Source organism: Canis lupus, chromosome 37, assembly GCF_011100685.1.
Source record: "Canis lupus familiaris isolate Mischka breed German Shepherd chromosome 37, alternate assembly UU_Cfam_GSD_1.0, whole genome shotgun sequence".
NCBI lineage: Eukaryota > Metazoa > Chordata > Mammalia > Carnivora > Canidae > Canis > Canis lupus.
The window spans coordinates 9,389,339-9,403,212 of NC_049258.1; the positions used below are offsets into that span (position 1 = coordinate 9,389,339).

The 13,874-nt window shown below is 50.8% G+C and overlaps 1 protein-coding gene and 1 long non-coding RNA gene across 11 annotated transcripts in view; one reads left to right on the forward strand and one right to left on the reverse strand.

The window, feature by feature from the left end:
* The window catches only part of SPATS2L (spermatogenesis associated serine rich 2 like), a 160,786-nt gene that overhangs the window by 127,580 nt on the left and 19,332 nt on the right, over positions 1-13,874 (forward strand). The gene's annotated exons all lie outside the window — the stretch shown is intronic.
* On the reverse strand, positions 3,439-4,520 carry LOC119867930. Its single transcript, XR_005385211.1, has 2 exons — positions 4,392-4,520; positions 3,439-4,177 (listed from the first exon to the last, which is right to left on the reverse strand). It is a non-coding gene; the product is annotated as an uncharacterized LOC119867930 (long non-coding RNA).

A 13,874-nucleotide genomic window follows, 5' to 3' on the forward strand; every position in this document is an offset into this window, starting at 1 on the left:
GACCCCCAAATAATCACCTACATGTTAACTTAAAAATAACACAAAATTAAGTCTTTCTTATCGACCATTAACATGAGTTTCTGCCAAATGGAAAAACGTTACATCTCTGTTCCAAAGAAACCTGCGGTCTAGCCAGCAGGGTGATTGATGTCCTTGGATAAAGTCTTCCTCCCATTTTCTGAGGGGGAGAAATGGATGAATTTTAGGGATTGTGGTGCTCTTTAAAAAGAACAGGTCACAGAACCGAAGACAAAAACTTAAATGTGTTAAAAAATGAAGCTTTCCTGTTGGTGGTGACATCATGGACTCTAGACATTAGAGAAAACTTTGAATGCAATGCCATTCGTTTTACACAACCAGAGCCTGAGGATTACATTGTAAGGCTTACCCAGCTTGAGAAGATGTGGGACAAGCCCTCTGGAGATTTCCAAAATGAGAGCTGGTTCTGAGATAGATGTCGATTCACCCGGTGCACAGGCGATGTTGTACTTGTGCATCTTCTCTCCTGGCCCGGCGCCATCAGGTGCCCTCACCAAAGTGTTCAACAGGCATTTGCGTGTGACTTAGAAACAGATAGAAACTCTCAGGTAAGAAATTCTAAACATTCACTCTGCTACCCCGCTTCAGGAGGTGAATCCTCCCTGTTCAAATTCTCCAAAAGCCTGCTGGGATTCGCGGGAGCCGTGGTTGTGTGAGGCTGGGCGAAAGCCCTTTGCTTGCACATGCCCGGGGCCCAGTGAGCACGCATCTGAATAAAATGAACCAAATGCTTTTCCTTCCCCATCTGGCTGTGAAGAACACTTTGTTCAATACAGTTATTGAAGAAAACCATCCAGTGGCTAAATCGTGATATCGAAATTGGCATCCAACCAGGACACAGTTACATTAGGCTAGATGACCATTACATGGATCGTTCTCATTTTCCCAGAAAGACTTGGGGATCTGAGAGGGCAGCAAAGATGACACGATGCTCTCACACCGTCTTAACAGAAAATATATTTTGCAACATGAGTGTCTGTGCGAAAAGTCCCACCAGGAACCAACATGAAACAGCTGGTTCCCTTTCTATACGGTTGGCCCCCTACCACAACTGGAAAATATTCATCCTTTGGAATCATAGATTTATGAATTTAACTGCCAGATTTAATTGCTTTGTGTGCAGACTAGTCTAGCTTCTCACCGCAGAATTGTGTGTGCGCGCGTGTCCAAGTTGATGCTGAAGGATTAAAATGAACAATAAACATTAAATTCAAGAAACATCGAGGAAGGAGAATAATACTTGATAGCTGTGCCATATGCTGGGAGGGAAAGCATTCCAAAATAGAGCTGTAAAAATTGCTAGGTGCTCTTGTCAATTTAACTTCTAATTAAAAGCACTCCTAAAGGAAATGGAAGATGGTAATGAGCCAGAGGGTCGAGCTTGTGCTGGGGATGGGGTAACAGGGTCATAGAGAATGGCGGCTGGGAGGGACAATATTTCTAGATGCTTTGCTTTCACGTAGGAAAAGGAAATCAGCCAAAGCCCCCATCCTTATCCGTCATGCTTATTTTTCCCCCAAAGTGATGCCAGGTCTTACTTCAGCAGGATTTGGAGCAGGTCAGGAGACCCAGGCCCTGCTCGCCCCACCCCACCCCCACCCTTCTCTCCTCTTTCTCTCCATCTCGGAGCAAAGACAGGTGCTCCCCACAGGCCTGGGGCTCCTCCCCACAACACCACGCACTGCGAGATAAACCTGTAATGGTTTCCCCATAACTGCTTTCCTTTTTTCGTATTGATGATTGACGCTCATTATTGTGTCACTGATCACCTCATCCCTTTGGTGACCATGGGTCCTCCTTCCCAAAGTGACATACTTAATTTTTGCGTTAGCGAAGGTTCGCGGAGTGTTGAGACTCTCTCCATCAGCCAAAGGAATTACCCTCCAAGTGAGAATTTCTGGCTGCAGAAAAAGCTGTTCTGAGATGATGTCTAGCTTCTTCCCGCATCCCTCAAATCCCCCTCCAAGGTGGGCCTCTCATCTGCTGTGCGGCTCTTGGTGGTAGCCAAGCGACACCACACACGACCGCCAGGGCGGGCGGCAGGGTGGCCCCACACACTGACCAGATAGCATCGCTGGGACATTTTAAACATTGTGTCCTTTTCCTAAGAAGGCCTCCCAAGGGGGAGCGGGGCCTTTCGGAACGAGCAGGGCAGGGACGTGTCCCATATTCCCCGTCTGCTGTTCCTTGGGTGCCCCAGTAGCGTAGCAACCGTGGGGTGTACGATATTGCAACCACTCCACTTTGAGTCCAAATAAGACAGTTCTTTCCTTGCAGGGTTATCACATAGCAGCATCCTTTCCTCCTGGGTTGATCCCTGCTCCGCCCCCACCCCTGCATTCCCCAAACTTTTAGCTGATTTTTGGTTAATACCTAGCTTTCCATTTTATGCCAAAAGCCTGGTTTTCCTGTGTTCTTGGGTGTTTTTCTTTTCTCTTTGTGAAAAACTTCACATTGACTGAAATATTACTTCTCTGCACGCCGGAGCACATGTGTGTGCACTAGAATTAAAACCTCCTCGGGCTTTGCCTACGAACCACCGCCAGAGCTGCGGACGGCACTGGTCCGAGGGGGGCTCAGAAGTAGGTGGTTGGCGGTTTTTTTTTAAAAGAACTCCGGGTGATTGTTTTGTGCATCAGTGGCTGAAAGCCGGCTCAGTGAGAGTCCTCAAAGGGGGTGATAGGTCTGTGGCTAGAGCACCGTTCTCAGCTGGATGCATTTGCCTCCAGGAGACAGTTGGCATGTTTGGAAGTATTTTTGGTTGTCACAGCAGCAGAGAGGGGGTGCTCCCGGCACCTATTAGGTGGGAGCCCGGGATAGGCCTAGAGATCCTAGAATACACGGGACAGCCCCCCACCCCACCCCACCCCATAACGAGGAGTTACCAGAGATGTCAGGAACGCTGGGAAAGTGGGGGCGGGGGGGGGCATGGAGAGCAGAGGAAAGTGAGAGGAAGAGTCCATCCACTTGTCCTGCTGTAGCTCCTGGAGGGGGGAACCGGGATTCCTCCCTCGGCAACACCTCCCAGGACCCACTTGCCCCTCCCCCAGGGGCCCTCCTAAGCCACCCACCTCAGGAAACAGGAGAGAGGGTGTTTCTCATCCAATCATTTCCACACCCCCAAACATAAGCCCAGTGTCCTCTCTTTTCTTACCGGCGCCGTAGGAAATTTTGCACAGAAACTCTCTAGCTACACATTTTATAGGTCAGATGACATTTTTGTCTTCTTATGACCAGAAAAAGAATTACATTGAAGTGTAGAAAATTGAGGGCTTTGCTTGTGTGTGTGTGTGTGTTTGTGTGTGTCTACTTTGCATTGCAGAATTCAACTCTGTCCTTAGGAGCAAATGGAAAAATTAAGAACCAGAGGTTGTTGCTAACACCAGGCAGTCACTCTCATTAGCCATTCGGTCTCTACCTAAGTCTTTTTCTCATTTTGCAATAAAACCAAATATCACAGTGGGGGCTAGGATGAGGATGAGGTATGTAAAGATAAATACAGTGGGGGATTGTTTCATTAAGTGTCTGTTTAGAGGATTATTCTTTTTCTTTGGCTTCAGCCAGGCAGCAATATTACTTGGTGTTCCTGGGCACACATGGCCTGTGTCCAGCAGCTGTAGTGCCAGTGACATCCGCAGCTGTGCCAGCCCTTGAGCTGTTCAAGCTGAATGAAAACAGGTCTCTCTGTACCTTACGGTGCAGTCGCGGTTGAGCAAATACTTGGTGACCATCTAATTGGCTGAGTCGTGGAAAACTGTGGTGCCACGTATACCTCGATGGGTGAGTATAGGAAAAATATGTATTAGTGGACACAGTTCCCAGAATCAGAACTGGGTCACAGAATTAGATGCTGTGACAACCAGCAAACTTCGTTTTTGAGTTCGGTCACATGGCAGGTATTGACATAAGCGCGGATGACGAGCAGAGGCTCCATTTTAAAACCATTGGCATTCCTCGTGTTCCCGTGAACGTGGAGAGTTCTGGAGGAGGGTGTTTGTCCAGTTAGGTTACAAAGTGCTGCTTTTCTCTAGGCCAGTCAACAGGGGTTGTTTGTCAAGGGATTACCTGGAGGGGAGCTGACGTGGGGAACCTTTCCAGCCACTCGGCCTTGGTAGTTAATGCCTCAGACTTTGGCTTCCTGTTAAATGACAGCAAATGTGTCAAATGATTGCCAGATTTTGCCGGCGCCTTAGATTAAACATGTAATGAAGACAAAATCAGGAATTTGCCTTGTCTTTTTTTAATGGTTTTTAAAAGAAATTTAGTAAAATTCTCCGAGTCCTTCTGCTTGGGAGGTAGACATAGTCTTCCCATTGATGGAAACCTGCCCCAACACAGACTTCCTGACTCACCTGCTTGTGACTTGTACCAAGAACCGTGTGACGGAAATGAAACAAACCCGAACCTTCTGGGCACACCCAGCGTTCGAGGTTATGCCAGCATGCTGAAAGAACCCGCAGCACGGAGATGAACACACACCTGCAAAGGATACCAAGGGGCAATGATGGACGAGGCCAATAAACGTATTTCTGCCCCCGGAGGGCCCTGTGCATGGTCTGTCGCTGTCCTAGCTGACGAATTGCCCAAAATGACTCCCTTTCCTTACTCTGCACCAGTCCAATAAATAGAAATAAGCTCCGGGATCCACTCTGAACTGTGCCAAGGGTAAATACCATAAACCATGGAGAAACGCAAGGGTCCCGTGACTTTGTGACTAAGGCAAGTCCCCGCCGTGTTTCAGATCTCGCCTCGTTTGTGAATATGTGTCATTCTAAATAGGTGCAGCTCGCTCCTTGGAGGTGAAGGCTTCTCCTTTCCTATTTTCTTTGCTCCCCGAGGTTTTTCTGTGCAGTGGATGTTTCCCCAGGGCCGCTGCCAGCAGCCCCAGTGAATCAGTCGGCGTGCAGGAAGCGAAGGTGGATAAATACAGAAAGTCCAGGCCTGGCCTTTTCCGGGGTGGAGTCGCCAGGAAACCAGCGCACGTGGCACCTTGTCCCGGCCTCGATGAGCTCCGTGCGCGCTCAGCCCCATACGTTTGTCCGCCACCCGCGCGGCGCTGGAGGTCAGCCTTCCTTGCGGGGTAGTAGGTCCGCAGGAAGAGCGGATTATGGTTTCAGCTTGAAATCTGAAAAGATCTCTGAACCTTTTCAGCAAAGGAGGGCTGCCGGTCCCACCGGCTCGGAAACGTGCCCCTGAATAGGGTTCATTTTCGTGGTAGAAAGAGAAATTTTAGAAAGGAATTAAGCAAATTGTTCTTTATCTGGACAATCCCAGGTGGAGAGGGTGTGTGTGTGTGTTTTAATATACAGTATAATCCCTTTTCACTGGGAAAAATCAAGACAAATTTGTTTGTATATAGTAGTGTAAATGGAAAACAAATTCTCGTTTTCGAACTGGGATGTCCCGGATCACAAGCTCAGAATGGATCTTAGGAGTGATTTCTGTTTATTGCACTAATACAGAGTGAGACTCCGTAGTCCTTAGGGGAAACTAAGGAGTCATTTTGGGCAATTTGTCAGCCAGGACAGCAAGAAATCATATAGCAGGCTGTGCCTGAAGTCAGTGGAATCCTTACTATGTCAGTCCCGGTGTTCTTGCAGTGACTGTAAACCCGTGGTTCTTCGCAAGCCATATTCTAACAAAAGTCACACCTTCCGAGGTTTATTAACCACTTAATTAGAAGGTATGGCGGGTAGAGTTGGAATAGGGTTTAAATCTCATGTCCGCGTATTCTAGCTCTGAAAGTGATTGAGGTTCTTAACCTCTACTCAGCTATAACACGGGGTACTACTGTCACTTTCTAGGGGTTTTGTGAAGATTTTCTGTGCCGAAATGCACGTCTCAGACCATTCTAAGAAATCTCTAGTCTGACCCACCTAGGTTGGTTCTCTTCCTTTCCAGATAAGTATTTCGTCACTCTCTTTCTCTCTGGGCCAAGACGGTGGGAAGAGCTCTCTTTCTCCACCTTTCTGTGTGGCGTGTGGTGGATCCCAGCTATGAGATACGGAGGTCTCCTCAAAAGGTCCTATTGCTCATTGCTTGATGCAGAGAGAAGTGAGGCAGAAGGACTCCCTGATTCTGAGCAGCCACCATGGCCAGCAGAGCAGCCCTCCTGCTCCGCTCAGGCCCTGCCATGCCTTCTCTCTGCCTTCTCTTCCACTTTCTTCACTCACCCCTCCAGCGGGGAGACAAACATGTCATGAGCTGGTGCTCTCAGACTTTGGCATGCATGGGGACACCTGGACTCCATTCCCGGAGGCTCTGATCCTGTGGGTGCGAGGGGAGCCCAGGACTCTGCATGTGATGAGTACCGTGGGGGCCAGTGTAGGCAGCCTAAGGACCACACTTGAAGAAGCACTGCTAGAAATACTGAGGGATAAAAGATGCTGTCTTTCCAAAAGGAGTCCAAGGGGTAGTGGGAGTAGATAGAAACAGGCTGTGTGATGCTGATGCAGGATGGCGGAAACTGTAAGGGAGCACACATGGGGATGGGTTTACGGCTGGCTGGACCTGGGTCCGATGCAGAGGTGGTAGTGGGCTGGCCCTCGAAGTGCGGCTAGGACTTGCCAGACTGAGAGAGGAGAGAGAGGAGTCCGTGCAGAAGAACAGCTCGAGGAACCAGAAGCAGAGAGGCCAGCGTGCTCTGGGTGGAGTGCATTTTCTGGGTCTCCCGCCACTAATAAATGAATCGTGAACACCTCTCTCTCAAACCAGCAAACTTATTCATAAGTCACATTTTCATCCGTATACTAGAAATTAGAAAAAGTCTACTTTCCAAAATAAAGAGTAAGTACCTAAAGTTTAATATTGCATTTCCCCCCACACCCTACCTCTCCCCGCCTTGGGAAGTTAGTGGACGAGGGAAGGTGGCAGTGAGACTGGAGATGCTGGCAGTGGTCAATCACCTTAGGGCCCAGACCGAGAAGCTCAGGTGCCCACCTCCCCCTCTCACACACGCGAGCACTGGGAGGCCAGGGCCTGGGGCCGGATGCGAGCCAGCCATCACCCATCCCGTGACTTCTTATGCCACATCCGTCTCCTCCAGTGTCAACAGCCACCACGATGGCTTCTGCATAGGTGGCTCCCCTCCCCCCTCCAATAGGAAAGAAATGCCATGCTATTGAGTGGTTGACTCTCTTGGGGGGTGTGAAACAAAGAGATACTTTGCCTTGTTTTATTTTGAAATTTGTCTTATTTTATCCAGCTTTTTTAATGAGCATTTAAAACGCAGTAAAAATACGAAGAATGTCAACTCGGCTCTTTAAATGGAGCTCCTTGGGCCATCACACCGTTAACATCCACAGATACAAGTTTACTTTCTTTTCCGTAGTGGTAGCATTAATTCTGGTTTTTCTAAAGGGTGTGGGAGTAAATGATAAAATTTTTGTAGCTACAGAAACTGAAATACAGTTAAGGTGCTTTCCCTGCACAGTGGTATCCATGGAAAGGAACAAAGCTAAGAAGTAATTAGCAAAGATAAGAAATTATATCATTAAGTGAAATCATATAAATGATGCTAGATGGAGGTATACAAGGAGTACAGATGTTTCAGCTAAACGTGGTATTGTGGGATTTGTGGAATTTATAGGATTTCGCGAATCTGATATCATTTTTAAGACTCCAAGAAGAAAGAATCCCTGTGGGTTGTTTTGTTTTGTTTTGTTTTGTTTCTCCAATTACCTGTTTGCTTTTTGAGGAGCTCCTGGGTTTTGTACGGACTGGGAGTCAGTCCGTAGGTGGAATCTGCAGTGTCTCATTCCAGAAGCGCACCTCAGACAGCGCGATGAAATATTCATTGACTGTGATTTAAATCATCGTAGGATTCCAACATAAAAATACACAACTAAGAGATATTAACATTAACAGGTGATATTACCTAGGATAAAAGAAAGAGAAATACAACGGGCTCACCTGATTGGCAAATCGAGTGCTGTTACCGTGTTCATTGCCAGCCAGAGGGATTTTAACTGCTGTGTTTTAAGTATGATTCACGTGCAGAGGCCCCGCCGCTTCACGTCCCTGGTAATCCCGATTACCAGGCCCCTCTTCCAAGGGCTGGGTCCCACCCCAGCCTACACGCTGTGGACACGTGTGTTGGGTTTTGCTTCGTTTACCAAAGAACAGTGTGGAGTTCAGGACATTTTTAGAAAGACCAACTTGTCACCACTGTCACATTCGGAAAAGAAGATTTCCAATTATTGGAAAGAAGGCAGGTTGTTGTCAAACCCCAGGGAGCAACGCACAGGGGAGCAGGTGACAGCCCCAGGAATCCCAACAAAGCAAAACGAAGGAATTGGACCCAGCCAACCAGTTAATAATGAGCGTGGCAAGAGCGGCCACGGCGGTAGGCTAGGCGGGTGGGGGGTCTCCGGGGCCACTTCAGAGGCGGGGACCACGTGGGGGCAGAGGAAGAGGAGTCGCGACAACTGGGTGAGTGATGATACCAGTGACCAGCGCGCAGGGTACGCGGCGGGGACAAGATGGGGATGGGGGCAGGAAAAAGAACTTTCCTCTGCCCTCGGGGCTTTGGCCGAGACCCCTGTAATGGAAGACCAAGAAGAGAAAGCCGAGCAAGAGCCTATTACCCTGTGCGCCTCACTCAGACCCGGGAGCGCCCGGGGCGCAGGGTGCCAGTCGGGTGCCAGTCGGCTGTGGCGCCGGCAGGGACCGAGCGGGAGGTGGGGGCTCTCGGGGACGGTACGGGGTCTTAGCGAAGACGCGTGGCCCTTAGCAGGACGGCCTGGGGCGTGATCACTCGGACAGTGTGTCTGGGTGTGTGTCGACTCGTGGGCCCCCCTCCTGGGACGGGAGTCGGCGATCTTCCCTGCTTGACGCGCTAGCACCTCCTCCGGGACACCTGGGCCCCTTGGGAGGCTCTGCTTGGCGGCCCCGCAGGTGCCTGCAGCTCGCGATGACCGTCCACCTCAGCGCCGGGGCGGGGGCCGGCCCGCGACCCTTCTGGAAGCGGCGGAGAGGAGGGCTGGGGAGTCGGCAGCTCGCTGGATCATGGGTCCGTTTGCAGATCGTGGGTGCCGTTTGCAGGCACCTGCTGCAAGTGCTGGAGCTGCCGAGCGCCTGAGCCGGGGACGGGGAGCCACACGCGGTCTCGTTGCGTCTGTGCCCATCAGGCCCAGGACAGCAGCTCTGGCCACCTCAGCAGTAGTTGGCAAATGGGCCCTGCTGCCACCCCTGTCCGGCTCTACCCTGGGCCCCAGAGCTCCTGGTCCCGCTTTGGGAGCTGGACTGGACGTGGTGGCCCTGGGGACAGTAGAGTACACCCCGGAGGTCCAAGGGAGTGAAAGGCATCGTCCTGCCATGCACCTGGTGGGCAGAACTGTGGGGGCGCCCACAGGAAGGGGCCTCGGCCGGCGGCGCCCCAGCTGCCGCTCCCCGGACGTGCCAGCTGCCCGAGCCGGTGCGCAGGAGGGAGCGCAGAGCATGGCAGCGGCGGGTTTATGCGGGCTCTTCTCGGGGCAGGAACTCTGGCCCGTGACCTGCCGTTCCCTTGCCTGCCTTGTGCAGCCCGGTGCCCGACGTGCGCCCCTCTCTCCCCGTCCTGTCTCTCTGCTGGGCTGGGGGACGGGGGCTCCCCTGCAGCAGGCCCGTCCCCCCATCCGCCCAGGCTTCGCCTCAAGGAGCCTCTGGACGCAAGCACTCCATCCGCAGAAGGCCCTGAAGCCAACTGTCGGGGATCAGAATGTCCCCACGCCGTCGGGGATCAGATGGGGATCAGATGGTCCCTGCGATTCCTCTGGCTGCGGCCCCCAGAGGCAGACTGAGCGAGGGGAGCTGTGGCCTGGTTTTGACTCTAACACCGAATCCGGCCCTGGTGCAGATGGAGTTCCTGAAACTCCCTTGGGGTCCCCGCTTGCATTGCGCAGGCCCTTGGGGTCCCCGCTTGCATGGCTCAGGAGCCACCGGCAGGTTTGCTCCCGGCTTGGCAGCCCGGCCAGTCCCGCGGCCGCTCCCAACCTCCCGACGCAGCAGCTTTGCTTAGGACGAACCGGACTGGACCTGGCTCCCCCCCAGCAGCCAAGTGAAGCGGTTTTGTCACTCAGTGTCTTCGTCTCCGGATTTAAAGAAGAGTCTGTCACAGAGCAGAAGATGATAAATCTCTTCCGGCTAAAGTTCCTTTCTGGTTCTCTTTATTTTTGTTGTTAGAAGTCCTCTACAGAAAAGAAGCAAGACAGTGGAAACATTTTCGTAAGATGACACTTTATCTCTGTGATTAACTATATAATAAACCGTAAAGGCTTTGCCATGGTAATCTCCTCCTTACACCTTATTGCTTTAATAATAAAAGCTTTTTTTATGGCAGCAGAATAAAATTTTACTATCCAGACAGTTTAGATAAAATGAGAAGATGTGTTTTTGGAAGGATAGAGGGCACATCCGAAACACGTGAGGTCAGCGTGGGTTTTCTGTGAGCTCAGTGTCTGTAGAGCGTGTTCGGAGTGTCATGAGGCAGGTGCCCTCGGGGGGACTTCATCCAGCCATTTAGAGGACTCTCAGTTGGGTGTCTGGGTGGCTCGGTTGGTTGAGCATCAAACTTGGGATTTCGGCTCAAGTCTGGATCTCAGGGTCATGAGATTGAGGCCCACATGGGGCTCCATGCTCAGCAGGAGGTCGGCTTATCCCTCTCCTTCCCCCTCTGCAGCCCCCCTGCTCGTGGGCGTGCTCTCTGTCTCTCTCTCTCTCTCAAATAAATTAAGAAACTTTAAATTAAAAAGAAAGGAACTTTTAGTGGTCAGTGAAAGGCTAAAGAATTCTGTATTTCTGTCAAGTACGGAGGGTTAATGTTTCAAAGCAAAACTGTTCAAAACCCAAGAGTTACAGATGAGTAGTGGGAGAAAGCACAACTTCTAATAATTTATTACCACCCTAATTTGCATACAGAATCATCAACTACCTGTTTTGATCCTGAGCCAAAGCCTGTGTGGTTTGGTGATTATCATCACACTTTTATTCATAAGCTTCTGTCTCAAATGATTAGATTCTTTCAGTGGCAAAAATCCTATAAATTTTTGCTTAAACATGATTTGTATGCGAGCACTACAGTACACCCATTAAGAAGCTTCATTACTGTATCCCACAGAAAACGGAATACATGGTCTTTCCTGCTCATCAGTGTTGAGCAATTTCTTTTTCTTTCTTTTTGTTTCAAGTTTTTGTTTAGATTCGTGTTAGCTCACATGGACTGTAACCTTGGTTTCAGTAGAATTGAGTGATTCGTCACTGACATGTAACACCCAGTGCTCATCCCGACAAGCCCTCCTTACCCCATCACCCGTTTAGCCCGTCACCTGCCCACCTCCCGTCCAGTGACCCCCAGGTCGTTCTCTGTAGTTAAAAATCTCTTATGGTTTGTTTCCCTCTCTTTTTCTCTCTTCTCCTTGGTCATCTGTTTTGGTTTCTTAAATTCCACGTATGAGTGAAATCATATGGTATTTGTCTTTCTGTGCCGGACTTATTTCACTGAGCATAATATACTCTAGCTCCATCCGTGTTGTTGCAAATGGTGAGATACCATTCTTTTTGATGGCTGACTGATGATACTCCAGTGTGTGTGTGTGTGTGTGTGTGTGTGTGTGTGTGCACGTGTATATGTATACACTACATCTTTAAGCATTTCTCAGTCAATAGACATTTGGGCTCTTTCCATAATTTAGCTATTGTTTCTATGGAGCAGTTTCTTATGCAGCGACCCACAATAGTCTAAGACCACAAGGTAGAACAGAAGTTTTGTAGAATTCCGAGTTTCCCTGGAAAAAGTGATAATTTAGTGGAGACCTGAAGGAAGACTCCCAGTTAATGAGACAAAGGCAGGGTTGCGCGGGAGGGTTGTCTTGCAGCAGAGGGAAGGGCATGTGCCAAGTCCTGTGGTGAGGAGAGAGCAGAGCTCATGCCTTCTGGGCTTTCGTGAGGCTTAAACAAGGTCATTCCTGTAAGGTGCCTACCTGAGGTCCTAGCACGCGGTAAGCACTCAGGATGTGCTGGTTATGATCAGCTCTGATTTTGAAGCAACTCGGGGCGGATCTCTCTCTGTGCAGCTGTACCTAAAAAGCAAACCTGTGACCTTTCTGCTCCTCAGTAGGAATGTGGTCCGTGACACCGCCTGGGATCTCTCTGTGACTCTTCTACTCTCTCATGTCCTTCCCCTCGAGACCATCGCTCCCATCCTGCATAGCTGCTAACTCCGTCCCGGGGTTTGGCCCAGCACCCTCTGTCCTTGCCAGCCTGCAGAGTTTTTCACGAGGTGCACTCAGCGTACGTGTCTGTCCCAGGACCTCTAAGGAGACCCAGTAGGACTTAAACGTGGCACTGGATGACAGTGCTCGTGGAGCTGGATATGACACCGGGCCACCAGGGCATCTGGAAGGTTTTAGACACAGCCTGACCCCTCCTTTGGCCTGACTCTCAGCTCAATGTGACACTGGCTCCTCGCCGTCTGACGGGCTGCTAGGGACCAGGCTGCCCTTTGCCTACATATCCTTCATCCTCCCTGTCTGCTTCCCACGCTCTTCTTCCCTTCCATGGCCCTGCTGCCTTGGAAGTGAAACCCAAAGAAACCCTGGGGTGTACCTTGTTGAGATTCCAGAGGGAGGCTGGGAGGGAGCCGCTCCAGGCTGGCACCTGACCCTGCTCTGCATTCAGTTCATCAGTTCTGCGCAGGGTCCTGACTCAGCAGAGGTCCCTGGCTCGCCTTGGAGCACCTGAGTTTTGAAAGCGGTCGTACATAGGTGCTTGAGTTACTAAGATGCTTGAGGACAGTCTTGTGTAGAAACACCCAGAGGAATGGAAGCATGGTTGGATGCCACCCTCACAGGCTCCTTCACATCCTCAAGTGGGCACTAAGCAGGTTAACAGTTCATTGTGAACCTTCATCCCTCCTGCCACTAGCCCAGAAGTCCCCAGCTGACCACTGTATGAATATCCAGCTTTGTGCGTGAGTGTTGCACCTGAGGATATGCCTTATCCCCCAGATGTCCATCTTGTAAACTCTCTGGGCACATCATCATGTGAACAAATTTCACCAACAAAAATTTACCACGATCTCGTGGCGGGTAAAGAAATTAGCAGAGGGCCCTTCTTCCACCATCCGCCCCCCACCCCCGGACCTCCCCAACACACACATAGGCTGCAGGTTCCCAGCCTCCAGGGCCTGGGCCTTGTTTGGGAACTGAGTGGGCGGGAGGATGGTGGGAGGCTGCCCTGGCACTTACCCTCGGGGAGGCTGCCGACACCCACTCTTGAATCGTGTGTGTGTGTGTGTGTGTGTGTGTGTGTTCCCTTTAGTTATGTACCTTGCAGGCTCTCAAATCCCAGAGACTCTAACTAGAAGCCTACCAGCTGCTTGAGGGTGCAGGAATTTCTTTTTGCCATCATCATTTTTCTCCCCTGTCTGTCCGGTCTCACTTTCCTCCACAGTAAGTTGGGCAGGTCGTCTCACTTTCGTGTCCACTTTCCCAACAAGACCATAGGCTCCACGGGGCTGGCAGGGGGGCTTCATTCAGCTGGAGCATCCCTGCCCCCAAGTGCCCGAGTAGCTGTCCCGGACTCCTGTTGGTGTCCAGTGGAGGCCGAAAGCCCTCTAAGATCTGCGCCAGTTCCCGGGGTGTGAGTGTGGGCTTCAGAGCCTCATGCTCGGTCTGCTTTCCTGTCTGTCCAGCCTCATGTTGACCCAGATGTGGGACCCAGCCACCTCCTCGGTGCCTGCGGGTGTGCGCTTGCACACATTCAGACCACGCACTCCACGCACAGTGAAGATCCGCACATCCCGCCAAGGCTCACGCCACACTCCTTACATCATGGGCCTTAGACCTTCTGGCTGCCGC